The sequence below is a fragment of the Sinocyclocheilus rhinocerous genome, unplaced genomic scaffold, assembly GCF_001515625.1.
Source record: "Sinocyclocheilus rhinocerous isolate Xijiao unplaced genomic scaffold, SAMN03320098_v1.1 scaffold794, whole genome shotgun sequence".
Lineage (NCBI taxonomy): Eukaryota > Metazoa > Chordata > Actinopteri > Cypriniformes > Cyprinidae > Sinocyclocheilus > Sinocyclocheilus rhinocerous.
In genome coordinates this window covers 178,282-193,314 of record NW_015627894.1, presented here as the reverse complement: position 1 = coordinate 193,314, position 15,033 = coordinate 178,282, and positions in this window count along the sequence as shown.

The window sequence follows — 15,033 nt, the reverse complement described above, 5'->3', positions numbered from 1 at the left end:
TGTATGCAGAAACTACAAATTTATATAGAGGGCTGGGCTATATTTTGTGGAAAATAAAACAGGCAGTTGGGATTTTCTGTACAGTATATAACTTACATTTACATTTACATTTACATTTAGATGTAGACAGAGAAGAGAAGTGGTCCAAGCACTGAGCCCTGAGGCATAAACTTTACATGAGTTTACTGTATGCATGTGAAAAAAGTTCAATATAATATACATACAAATTATATATAGAGCTGGGCAATAACATACCCTAGTAAAAAAGAAATATATTTAAAATACATTTATTTACTGACATATCACTCGAGAGTTACTGATACTTGTGTACTACTTGTGCGCAATGCACATTTCTTAATATTGAGCCTAAAATGAGTTTTAATGTCAATTTTGATGAGGATTTTATGATCTTTGAATAATATCAGTTTTTAAATACAATATATTTAAAATGCACATGAAGTATAGTTCCACTTTAGCACAATCAAATATACTTCAGTATATCTTTAGTTGGACTTCAGTACAATTAAAGTGCATTAAGTACAAAATTAGTTGTTCCAATTTAGCAGACTTTAAGTATGCCAGTTTAGTATACTAAACATACAAATGCAGGGTATTTTTATTAAGTACATAAATATGTCAATGTATTTGTAGTATAATTAGCATGAAATAAATGTATTTCAAATACATTTTAGTTTATTTATTTTTCACTAGGTTAGTTATCTTTTGCAATCAGATTTTCTAAAGAAGTAAATATTGCCCTATATATGCCGATAAGGTTGAATGTACTTATATATACAACTTTATATAAAGAGCTGGGCGATAATATTGTAACATTTTACAATGATATATTTGAGATTTGCTATACAATGTATATAGACTTATGTGAGTATACTGTGTGTATTCATGTAAAGTTGAACATACTTAAATATCAAAGTTTATATATAGAGCTGGAAGTTAACATTGTTACATTTTTCTTGGGAAAAAAAACAGACAGCTGAGATTTGTAGTACCTACTGTATATATCGTTGTATATGAATGTATGCAAAAAAAAGTTGGATATATAGCTGTCCGATATTACAGTTTACATTTTTGAAAATTCCACTGAAGTATATTTTGACACTGCCGTCTGTCCAGACTGTTAACATTTCCGGATATATTGTACAAGTTGCTCATTTTGAATACTGATGCCTCGAGGGTCCCTGCGAGCTGAACAGCTGCTGGGGCCAGTGCGGCCGCCGAGAAGTTAACAAGTTCAAAACAAAAGTAGAGACAAAATGGCACAAAAGGGAGGGGGTGGGTTTCAAAGTCTGTGTTTAAGGAGCATCCCCCTGTTCTCTATCACTCGCTCCCTAGACGGACAGAGGGGATGAAAAGAACTGTGGTGTGGGCCTTTGCTAGGGAACTGAGGGTCAGTTGTTTGGAATGCGCCTCCCTTTAGATCCGCGATTTCCCCCTCTGTAAGTCGGCCGACTCTGGCCCGCCTTATTTCTCCCGGTTTGTCGAAGATAAATGTATGATTATTTCGAAAGTCTTGTTTGCGGTCCAAACTGCGGCTTTTTCCACGCGTCTGTCAAATTGCTATCTAATGGTAGCAGCTCTGGCTGGGGGAGAGGAGATCTGCTTTTCTCTCTCTCTCTCTCTCTCTCTCTCCCGCTCTTCTGGGATTGCGCATCTTTGTGCGGCAGCTATGACAGTCGCGGTGGTATGCGGCGCTGGGTGCCCCGATGGCACCGCTTTCACCCGGAGCGGGGACAATAAATCCCGCTCACCGGCCCCGCTCCTCTGCTAGGCATCTCCCCTTTGTTCTCCAGAGGTCAGGGCAGGCTGAGAGTTGAGTTATTCACATCCCAACTGTCTGTCTGGAAGCGTCTGCAGATGTTACTGTGCTTTTCTTTCTTTCTGCTTCTTCTCGGCGCTGCCAGGGCATTTGCTAGGCCCGTTTTTAAAGTGCTTGAAGAAAAAGGGGGAAAAGAGTAGCCTCTGAACTGCCTCTTTCTTTTTCTTCCTCGCCAGCCAAAAGTACAAAGTAAACAGCCTGAAGTAAATGGATTCATTTTTAATTTCAGCGTGGCATTCTGTGTGCGGCTCGAGGCTCCTCCTTTTTGTCCTCTTCCCCGTAATTATTTCCATCTATTCTACTGCATTGTTGAAAGTGACAAGCGTTTGTCCTAATGTGTTTCATATACAAAAACACAGCATTCCTGTTGTCATTTCCTGTTGAATGTATGGATTTATTTTTGGTGTAATTTTTGAAGAAAAAATATTTGTGTGTGTGTGTGTGTGTGTGTGTGTTAACTTTTTACAGCAGTACAATGTGCACAGCTAAAGAAAGGTAATGAGGTATGCTTGCTAAAGTTTAAAACTGTTTCAAAATACAATGTGAAATAAACCAAAAACACAGTAAAATATGAAATTAGTGACAATTAAAAGCACCGTTTTTTGACTTCACAATAAAGATTTGTCCAATGTCACTGTCTGAACATGGAAAACCTCGTCAACGAGTCAACACTCTTTAATGCATTTTCAACATTTTCTAAAATTTGGGGAGTAAACAAATGTGACCTCCAATGGCATGCTGTCGCCAAGAACATCTAAACAATCAATGACCATTTGCAACTTGCTATTTGCCATATTGTTTGTATCGTTGACTGGCTGTCAGGCTTGAGATATTGCACAAGGGTGATCGCATAGATCAAGGGAATATCATTCATGGGGCATTTCATGAAAAGTTCTCTTGTTCTCTTGAAGAAGAAAAAAAACTCACTGGTAGCAGACTATTTTGAAATGTATTTTAAAACCAAGTCCAAATGTTTCATTTAAAAATGATGGAAAATGTTTTGACCGAAGCCCTTGTTTGATAATCATTAGTGATGCTTTTATGAATGAAGGGAAAAGGCTGCAAATCTATGGTGTGAGTACAACATGACATGCAAGAAAAAATAAATAAATCGTGCGCACGATTTACTAATTTGTTCCCTCGATGTACTAAAACGTGCACGATTACTATTTCGTTCCATCGAATTGCTAAATCGTGTGCACAATTTTCTAATTCGTTCTCTCGATTTATAAATCGTGTGCACGATATAATCTGAAGTGAAAATTTCATGCATTTTACATAGATATGATTGTCTATAAATGTGTCTTCCAAATGATCACATTTTCCAATAAAGAATTATTGGGAATTGGGAATGATCTTATATTGTACAAACTCTCCGACCATTGAAAAAGACTTCGGCAAACTTCAACATTTCTCTCCGCATCTCTTCAGAGAACATGTGAGGCCGACGTTTCTCATGTCTACACCGCATGTGTGACTTTGTATAGGTGCATGTCACCACTCGAGCCTCTGCCAGAACATCTGCAGTTTGTTTAGGTAGTTCGGATGGATCTGCGCAGGCCTCAGTTGCATGGCTTGTTGGTTTTAGGCCTAGGTGGAGCAGCTCTCAGGAGTTTGGCACATGTCCTCCCATTGCTCAGAACATTCCATGTGTGACATCTCTCAGTCATTAGCAGGCACTGGTTCACATTGTCTCTGCGAGGGAGTCCATTTTGATAGGATTAGCCGTAGCTAGGAGCTGTGTTATTGCAGATTTAGGTTGCTAAACTTAGCTTGTATTGTACTCTAAAGGGAGAGCCACGGCCACCCAGGTTTTCAGAGCCACAAGCTCAGGGAAATAGTCACACCCATTGGGAAATGGGAACCAGAACTACCAGAGAAATTGACGTGTGAAAGTCTTACAAAATCCCTTTTTGAATAATAATGGATGGCAAAAACACCAAGATATTACACTTTAATTTTGTCAAATTTTTCAGTGTTTGTCCTAATATTAATTCAAACAGAATACAAAAGAAATGTTCATTATCAAGTATACTTCCACTCTTTTTAGAGGTCGACACCCTCTAGAAGATAACTAATGGGATTCTGTCCTGGTCTCCAATGTCAATTAGCATTCAATACCCTCCAATAATCAAGTGATTGTGTTGATAGTGTATGCTTTTTGTGTCTTCACGCTGTGAGGGACGGCTTGAGCAAGGTAGCCAGGGATTCTCCTTGTGGTTCTTTTGTTTGCAAGCCAGCTTTATCATGTTGGACTGGTGCAGTCAGCAGGAGGCCACATAAGATCATCTCAGAGAGAGGGAACCCTGCTGTGCGGGATGTCCCCTTCGGACCGGCACCCCTCTGTGTGGGCATTGTGACAAGTCCAAATCCCAGCATGTTTGCTCAGGTCACAATTGCTAATTTGGTTATAATAATGCCAAGTCTCTAACTGAAATGAAAGAAATGGCAATGACAATCAGTGGGCTTTACCATTTGGCGACCCATCAATAGCGTATTTTTCATTTTAGGCCTTCTTTTTCTCATTGTCACTGGTCTGGGGACATCTTGTAACCCCAGTGAGCATGCAGAAGACTCAATGGGGAATCTTCAACAATTTGAAAGCATACTGATCTCATATAATACGGCCCCTTGCAGTTACCTTTGGTGTTGCTCAATGGTTTTTGGATCAAGGAATGTTGGATTGCTTTGCTACTTTTCACATGCATGCATTAAGCATTCGTACCCCCTGTGGTTGCTTTAATCTAATCTGCAGAGGACAAATCTGAAATTATTCATAACTGATGTGTGCACATGGATTTTGAAAGGTAGCATGAGGCTCAACATTGTGGCCAGCTTTGGAGTGCACAACCCAAACCCAAACAGCCAGGTCACACTCGCCTCTGTGGTATATCTGAACACAAATGACACTGGAATGTCAGATTTCATCCTTATTACATTCCGTGGAGCTCCTTATTCAGTTATTTTTGTGTTGTTATGTGGCAGTAATTGTGCGAAAGCTTCTTTATTTGCACATGCGCTTTCTCAAAGAGCTCATTTTCATGACTAGACACAGAGTAATTGTAAATGAATGCATAGCTATGAAAATTAGCACATGAATTGCCAATGCAAATATGAATCTGTTTCTCTTTCTCCAACAAATGTCAATGCCTGTTCTCTGTGAAGGTGACATGACTGAAAAAAAACAAAAACAAAATGGTAACTTAAAAATGGTAACATCTAAACTAACTGGTTTTATTCAAGTCAAAAATGATTTATCCCTCATGATGTTTCGATCTGAGAATCGGTCACATTTTATTTTAAGGTTCAATTCCCACCATTAACAAACCATTAACTACTCCTAATTTACTGCTTATTAATAGTTAGTAAGGTAGTTGTTAAATTTAGGTATTGGGTAGGATTAGGGATGTAGAATGTGGTCATGCAGAATATGTGCTTTATAAATACTAATAAACAGCCAATATGTCATTAATAGCCATGAGAATAAGCAACTAGTTAATAGTGAGAACTGGTCCCTATACTAAAGGGTCCCTATATCTAAAATTTTCTCTTTTTTTTTTCTGAAAATGCTAATTAATTTTATTGCATTGCAGGAAAAGATTTGTTCCTACCTTGGCATTTCCAGTCAAAAATTATCGGATAGGTTTTGTATTTCTTTTGGAATGATTGATTGTAGGCCTCATTGGTCTGAGCTTATGCATCTCAGTTTTTGAGAGAACATTGCAAAAAAATAAAAAATTTTATGTGACTCGAAAACTGAAGTGCATCAGCTCAGATCAATGAGGACTATGGTCAATCAGTTACAAAAATAAATACACAACCTTTGCTAATTGAAAGAAAACAACAAGTTGACAATAAAGTAATTGTTAAAATAATTGTTTGGTGATAATAAAGCAAACTGAGAGATTTACAGGCAATTTTTAAAAGGCCATGCATTTTTGACCAGGGTTAACATCACTAAACAAACCTACATAAATCTAACGATATAACTAACTATGTATGTATTAGTTTATTTTTACAGTGTATCTCTGTTTTGATGATGTTGGGCATCTTTATGCAGAAGTCTTGTAATCAGTGCCTCAATGAGAGCTTGACATTGTGATTTGACAAGCTCTTTAATTAATCATTGAAACATCTGAAATATCTAATGCTGATAAAAAAATAAACATAAAAACAAATAATAGACATAAAAGATAATTAGCATGCTGCATTTAACATATCCTTTTAGAATTTTTTTTTTTTCTAAAGTGCTTGATAAATAATCTGAAAGGGTCTACTCTCAACACACACAATAACCCTAATCACAGAATTGAAGCCCGTCTGCAGATTCGTGTCAGATCAATATTTTGTTCGAGCCTCATTGCCGGTCTGTTTACCTTGGCTAGAGCTGCCTACAATGCTCTTTGTTTGAACATGTGACTCTGTAATAATGGCAGGTAGAAGAACTAATAGGCACTGCAATATCTGCAGTTTGACCCCATGTGGCTTTTACTAATTGATCCATAGATTAGCATCAGACTCATCAGTTAGAGGATGATCTGGCCTGCTCGTTGCTCAGTCTTTCCTCTGCCTCACCAAGCAATTTGTGAAAGGACGGCTTGTTCACACTTCATAAAAATCAAACAAATGTTTAAAAATAAGGGTATAGAAAGACAATAAGTGGCTCTCGGTAACTCGTTAAAAATGGGTCTGAATGGAAGTACAAATTGAACAAGGGTTGTATGATGTGTTTTTCTTTGTCTTTTGGTTATTCCATTCTGGTTTGCATGTGGACTTTTAAAGCTGTGCTTTTTAATTTACGTACTAGTGTCCATCTAACCTTTACATCCAACCCTGTTGTCAATACCCACCATCCCAAAGTCTGACTCTGACCCCCCTCCACCCTTCAAAAATGGTCAGCGCAGACCCCTCCACTCCATGCCCTATATGTACATTTGACCAAGCTATGTAAACTTCCACATGTGGGTGTAATTCTTGCCCATATTTGCCATGGGCTTTATTGGGACACGATTCGTTTCCAGAGCAAATTTGGAATGAAAGAAAACATTGCCTGCGGCATGTGAGCCAGCAAACTGTGCCACTGCGTGTCGTTGTATATTTACATGGCTCCAGCTTTGTTTTGATAAACCTTCACCCACAGGTAAAGCTATTAGAACTATTAGAGGTAAACCTAGCAGAAAATGACCAAGAGCAGGTGATGCCTCATTGGCAAGTTACAGCGTTTTTTTTTGCATGAACTGCAGCATGGAAATGATGTTAAATTGTATATTCTAGTCATAGACTTTCTTTTGTAAACGACTGCTTCATGCTGTGAATATTTGTTTTCATGTTCAATGAATGCAAATTGTTTTCCCCCAAATTACTGGTCAAAAGTTAATAATATAATAGTTATGATATAAAAAAAAAGGTCTCCGAGGCTACATTTATTTGATCAAAGATACAGTAAAATCAGTAATATTGTGAAATATTATTACAATTTAAAAGAACTGTTTTCTATTTAAATATATTTTTAAAATGTAATTTATTTCTGTGATCAAAGCTGAATTTTCAGCATCATCAGAAATCATTCTAATATGCTCATTTGCTGCTCAAGAAACATTTCTATTTATCGGTTTTGAAAAGAGTTAGGCTGCTTCATATTTTTGTGGAAACAGCGGTTAAGTAAGATTTAAAAAAAGAAAGAAAGAAAAATAAATTGATGCTTTTATTCTGCAAGTGCACATTCAATTGATCAAAAGTGACAGTAAAGACATTTATGTTTCATAAAAGATTTCTATTTCAGACAAATGCTGTTCATTTGAACTTTCTGTTAATCAAATAATCATGAAAAAATATCATGGTTTCCACAGAAACCAGTCTTCATCATTGATACTAATAATAGCCATTATTAATAACTAAGGAGCAATAATAATTGATAATAATAACAGAGCAGCAAATCGGCAAATCAAAATGATTTATGAAGTGTGACACTGGTAGTAGTCTGGCAGTATATATTGTTATTTTTTTCTTTTTATGAAAATATTACTCTGTTGTTTATTGTTATATAGAGTTTTTTATACAAATAATAATGCATAAGCATAAAATAATTTTGGTTTTACTTCAGACAGGAATCTTGTTGGTCAAAATAGTTTAGATTTATAGCAATGAATTCTTCTTCTGTAGATAAATGGTGATGATGCAATCTTAATCTTCTGTAGCATCCAGATTGTCTTCTGTCCTCTACACGTTCAGCTCTTTGGACCACTCCCATCTTTTACCGCTGGGTCGATGCCATGGCAACAAAGGAAGCTCCCAGCCCCTGTGCAATAATGCTGGTCCGATCAACCCCACATGCCTGTATTGACCACCCTTTGTGAGATTAAACGCAGGTGACATTTCCGAGGTGAAATTAGCAATTTCCACAAATATGAGTTGGCTGAAACGCGGCATGACAGCACATAAAATCAATACAAATAACCTGAATCCCTAATACCTTGATCCCTGTTAGTAGAGGGATGCATTACAACTAAGACACTGGAAGTGGGAGCAACAGCCCAGGAGCTGATCCCTGATTCCTATCGACTGGCTCCAGGCCAAACACTGCCGCAATAACAATTAGGTGTGCAAGTTTGTCGATTTTCTCCGGCTGCATGCTTCAGCACAGGCAAACTTCTGAGCTCCCTATACCGGACCTGGCAAATGAGGATCCTGATAAGGTCTATTTTCAATACTGTGCAACTGAGAAAATGTTTGCTGCCTATTAATAGTTAGTAAGGTAATTGTTAAGTTTTGGTATTGGGTAGTATCTAAAATATGTTCATGCAGAACAAGGCATTAATATGTGCTTTATAAGTACTAAAAAACAGACAATATGCTATTAAAATGCATGCTAATAAGCAATTAGTTAACAGTGAGAATTGTTCCTTAAATTAAAGTATGAAAAATCTAAATTTAGCATACACAGAAAGTCTAAACTGTCCATTGTGTTTTCTAAAATGAGTGTCAATATTTTTATGCTTATTCTGACTGCATCAAGCTCAGAATTGTGAACTTCAGATATCAAATCTCGCTATTCTGTTGTTGTTTTTTTCTTCAGAAAATAGTTATTGTGCACAAAGCACAAGAATACTGATTTAAATAATATGGTTGATTATATTAGCTGTTTAAGACTTTTAATAGCCATTTTTACACACCTTGAACTATGATTATTTATTTATTTATTTATTTATTTATTTATTTATTTATTTGTTTGTTTGTTTGTTTGTTTGTTTATTTATTTCAGTGCACTGTCGGGAAACAAAAAAGCTCCCGTCAACACATCAAAATACACAAATGGTTTATTATAATACATTTATTAATTAATAAAATGTGTTAAAAAAATATAAAAAATTAAAACAAACCAAAATAAAGAAATGACTTACCTGTACGTTAAATTGAAATTTACTCTCAAATCAGGCTTTCATTTTGCATATCAAAACGAATGGTTTAAAAATACAAATCAGCATAAAAATGAAATCAGTTTTCAGCAACATACCATAAAAAAACAAAAACAAGATTTGGTTAAAGTTCAGCATTAATCCTATTTTTAGTGATGTACAAAATTTTGAAATGCTAAAAGCATAAATGGCGCAGTTTCCTGAGACTGTCACTGGTTTATTTTCATCTGACGCTTCGAGTGATGTGGTCTTGTAAACACTAACAGTGAGAAAATCAGAAAGAATGAATTTAAGGAATTGCATGTTTAAAGCAGATGCTCTTCAACTGTTTTCGATCTGCTACTCATTCACAAATCAGCGGCGGCCGAGACGCCTCCAGCAGCTCAGAAACGCAGCGAGTGTGTTTGTGTAGGCTCTGATATGTGATTGAAGGATGCAGCGGAATCATTGGCTGCTTAAGCTGCTCTGTCAGGAGGAATTAAAGCCTGATGTTCAGGAGCAGGACAGGTGGAATGCAAGAATGGAGATACCTTAATCTGGCTCTTTCAGAAAGCGGCACTCTGCTGAGCGGTCAGGAGTCGGCGGGTTACGCAGGTGACCCGTAACCTCGGCGTACGAGCGTGTGGACAGGTCCAGACTCCTCACCCTCCTTCTTTGCCGTGTTTTTAAAAGCCGGCCCAGAGCCATCATCATTATGCTGAGAGCTTGAGATGGCCCAGCGTAATGTGTGTGCAGAGTTGCTCCATCTGTTTGTAAGGCCCTCAGCAGAAGTGTGGCGGCTGTTGACATTCTCCATATAATATTGTTTGAATTTTTCATCAAGATCCTGGTCTGCATTGCAAGAGCCCTTTTGTTTCCACGTTATTTGTACATTCTTTGTACGTGTGTACCTAGCTCTTCTTTTGTTTGTTTGTCCATGTGTCTTATTTTAAACTCCCTGTCCATTTTTTATCGTCCCCTGCTCGGTCCGGGTGGCGTTTGTGGGGTCACGAGCAGCGGTCAGCCGCGCACCCCCACCCGTCCCGCGTCTCTTTTGGCTGATACCTTTTGTGCAGGGGACCCTGACGTGGCAGTGAATGCAGGTCACCACAGGTTACTGACAAAGACCTGTGAAAGAGTGTTCTGTGCTGGGCTGAATGGGCCGATGTGCACCGTTAAATACGGCCTGCCTCCTGTCAGTGTTGCCGCCATTAAAAAGAGCTTGGCTTGATACCCTCTCCTTTTCATGCGCGTGAAAGTTAGTTTTCTCTTTCTTTCTCCCGTTGTGTCGGGGCGTTCGGCGTCTTTGTCATACTGTCAATGTCGCAGCAGTAAAATGAGTTCATTTTAGATTCAGAGCCTGTTCTGTTGTGTGTTCGCATTCATAAATAAAGCAGTAATTCTTGTCCTCTCTGGTCACTTCTGCTCTTAAATCTGGACCTTAGTTTAAATCCCTCTTCACTGGTAAAGAAGGTAAATACTCATTAACAAAAGGACAATGGTAATATCATGTAGTTATTATTATTATTATTATTATTATTATTATTACTATTATTATTATTATTGCAGACATGCATGTTGGAGTACCACACTGAAAAAAAATAGTAACCTAAATTTGAAATAATTGGTTTTAAAAATATTTAAGTAAATAAATATTTAACATCCATGACCATGTTATTTTAGCACTGAGATACTATTATAGCTTTTATAATATTTTCCATTTTAATATAACTTTAGTTAAAGTTTAAATTTTTTTTTTTTTTTTTGGTGTGTTGTTTTCCTTTTTCATTTTTTGTAGTATTAGTAGTATATTCAATACATTTGTATTTCAGTTGTACAGTTGTTATTTTGTTATTTTAGCACATCAAGTTAAACTACATTAAAATGAGAAATGCTGAAATATTTATTATTAATAATATAATATTATTTATGTTATTATTTTAAGTTTTAGTTAACTACAATAATACCGCACTGAGATTATAAATCAATTTATTCAAATCTATGAATTAGTTTATACCAACAAAATAATTTCTGAATGAGTTAAATCGGCTAGGAAAAGCTCTTTAAGGTAATAATTGCGGGTTAATACTTTTTACAGTGCATGTAAAAACAATACATTAATACTGCTATTTTTCAGCACCATGACATACTGTAATTTCTATTTACTTTTATTCTAAAAGCACTGCTTAGCAAGCTATCACGACAATGACAGATTCACTGCAAGCAACGGTATGTTGGCATTATCAGGCACGGCCGTCTCACTTTGTGTGTTAATGAATTTGTAGTGTGCGTGCACTCAATGAGGTTAATGGAAGGGATCTCGGAGGCTCATCTTGCCGGCCCAGCCCACTCTTTCAAGCCTGCTCTCCATGCGTGTTTCCGGAAACGATTCTTTAGTCAGCTCGTTGCCTCTCCGCCTCTCCCTATTGTTCTCTGCCCTCTAGGGGCCCTTCTCGCTTTATCTGATGCCAATTCTGCATCGCACTCCTCCCATTTAATTAGAAAATTAAAATTGAGGTAAAAATTTACTTAACTATAAGGTCAAACTTTATTTTACAGTGTCCTTTGTTACATGCACTACTTGTTGTTAATTACTTACTCAGTGTCTATCTGTGTAATTACACTGAAAAAGTCACCTTAAAATAAATAATATATTATATTACCCTATCTGAATGTCTCCTATATGGCTGTGTTATCTTATCCGCAGTGTCATCTCTTTATCAGCCCTATCCCGACCCCAGCCGATCAGGCAGACTGCATCAGAACCGCACACATGAGCACAGCTCTGCTTACACATAATCATAAAATAAAATAAAATAAAATAAAATAAAATAAAATAAAATAAAATAAAATAAAATAAAATAGAATAGAAGAAAGAAAGAAAGAAAGAAAGAAAGAAAGTAAGAAGAAAATAATATTTAATACATATGTGTTTATATGTAATTACTGTGCAATAACAATTCACATGATATTATATTATATTAATCTGAACATTTAAAAAAAACTGAAATAGAACATTTAAAAAAGTGAGCTACATCCAGGTGCATATTAAATTAATAACATGTTAATAACAAATTAATAATAGTGTAATTACGGTTTTAAAAACTGTTTTTAAGATAGAATCCTGGAATCCTTCAGTTTGTATTAAATGTTTTTATAGGACAGGATGAGAGGCGGTCAGTAACCTGGATAACAATCCACGTGTTTTTCTTTACTTCCTCTTTCGTTCATGGAAACTACCTTCTACCTTTGTTTCTGTTTCTTTCTGCGATGCCTGCTGAATGAACGCGCGGCTTTCCTCCTCGCCGGCGCTGACGGACGGGATTGGATCTGTGTGACAGGTGAGTCGGCCCAGCTGCTACCTGTGTCAGACAGCAGCTGTCCGTCTCTCGCTCACACACGCACACGCACTCACAAACAGTCAGTCACGCATCCAGTCACACTCATTTAAAAACATAAATGCATACACTCCCACATAGCCATTCACCCCAAACAATCAGCTCTGCTCAGATGCCCAGCTAAAGGAGCAACATGCCCTGACACACAGTTTAAAAACTACTGAAACGGATGCTATAGTTTTTTTTTTTTTATTAGGATTCATCAGAAATTTAATCTGTTTATCAGTATGTTTTCGCTGCTCTAGCTTAGTGAAGGAATAAAAACAAACCAGGCACAAAAGAATTCATTAAATATGTACAGTATGTATCAAAAACTACTCTATCAACTATCAGTCCAAGAATTTTTCTGCAAAATTACAATCTGACATATTAAGCATTTAAAAGGTTTTTGTTTGTGTTGTCCTTGTATAGTCCATCCAGTCTCTTCCTCCATGACAGCATCACACACTCTTTGTCTCAGTATTATGATGGCAGTGAATGTACTCTAATGGCCTCTGTCTGTTCCTCTTACACACCTCGCTCAGTTACACCTGTCACCGGTCGACCGCCTCTCCTCTTCGCTCCCATCCCCTCTCTTTCCTCTGCAGTTGAATAAAGGAGATCAAACGGTGGGCATGTTGTTAAAGCCCATGTCAGTGAGACACCTGTGCTCTGCATAGTACAGTTAATTCACCTGGACTCAAACTCTACATAATTACTTGTATTTCTGAGAAGAAGAAAAAAACATGTGAAAAAAAAAGTTAAAATGTGCTGTCACAATATCACATATTCACTAAGTCACCAGGCTTATATATTATGATAAAGAATAATTTGGAGCTCATATTACAGGCCCAAACTGAGCCAAAAAATAAGATGAATTTCTGATAGATGTAATCTGACTTCTGATGTAAATCAATGAGATATATAGTATAGCAGACTGGCATTAAATAATTTAAATACCATTTGTGTCTCCCAATAATATGGCTTAGATTATATTTAAATGCTTGGTTTGAGCAAAGCTCTCAAGTTGCTTCAGTCCAGTAAGTGTTCAACTTAAAATATTACAAACAATATAAAAGTGATTCTTATGTTTAAAAATCAGTAAAGTTTTCACAGCAAAAAGATGTGTTAGCCACAACCTGAAGGTGGACGTTTTTACAATTATACTAAAAGGCCTTTCACTTGCTAAAAAATTCTAAACTATTAATCAGACAACAGAAGGCATGCAGTAGATTGTGTACAAAAGGTTTTTCCACGCATCATGTTGATCATTTAGAGGCCTTGGGGGGAAAAAAAAGAAATCTGTGTATTAAATATTACACAGTAGATTTTACATGGTTAATGAGCTATTTCTATTTGTGCTGACCCTTAAAGTAAACATGAAGGATTGTATTATATGCATCAAAAAAGAAGAATGCATAAGGACATTGTTACAAAAGTAAAAGGGTTAGATGTCAGCCATAAAAAAAAAAAAAGTAATTTCTTAGGTGGAGCGATTGAATGGCACATTACAAAGACAAACATTTTGTCATTTTTCTACCCCCTGGGATAATTCAAATTATTTCAACATTTTTGTTGTCCAATGCTGATGTATTTTAATTCTGCACATCTGACCAGTGAAGGCTGCATGGTAAGTGCACTGGTTCAACTCCTTAAGAGCTTCTCTGGATAGTGGGCTTGTGGTGACCCATGCAGCGAGCACCTGGCCTCTGCATTGCTACCTGAAGAGCAGTGCAATTAAGCTTTTACCACCCCTGATTAAAACACAAACACACTCACAGACACACACACACACATGCACGCGCTTGAACCATCCCTGAACTCTTGTTGCCTAAATCACGTCTGGTCCAAAAAGACCATAGTGGAAAACAATCTTTCTGCTCTCTCTTTAGTTATGGGATTTAGCAGATCGCCAGTTTGACACCAGATAACATTCTTAAATTCCCTCTTTTTCTAAGGTTGTGTATTAGTGGCATCTTTTAACGTGGGAATGAATACAGCTTTAGCACAGGCTGCTGAGTGACCTCATTATAGGTGTGGAGCCAGACAAAAAAAAAAAAAAAAGCTTCTTAGGACACTTGCTCTTTTCACATGTTGCATTGTGTCTGCAACATCAAAAGCTCAATTGAGCAAAGCACTGTTCATCTGCAGCTTATCGCTGCCGGCTCACTTTGATTAGCTCACTTTCAGCCCACAATGGACAGATATCTTGCTGGAGTGAGACAATGCCTACAAAGCTGATGCTTCAAATCCTTCAAAGCAGTGGTTTGATGTGTGCATCTACCTCAAAATACAGTACAGATTGATCCATAGTTGAATAATCGTACCTAACATTATTTTACTCCTTAGATTCACTGACAGGTTGTTTGGGTTAACACACAATGGTTCTTTCATGGCATCACTGTGAAAGTTCACTTAACTCGAC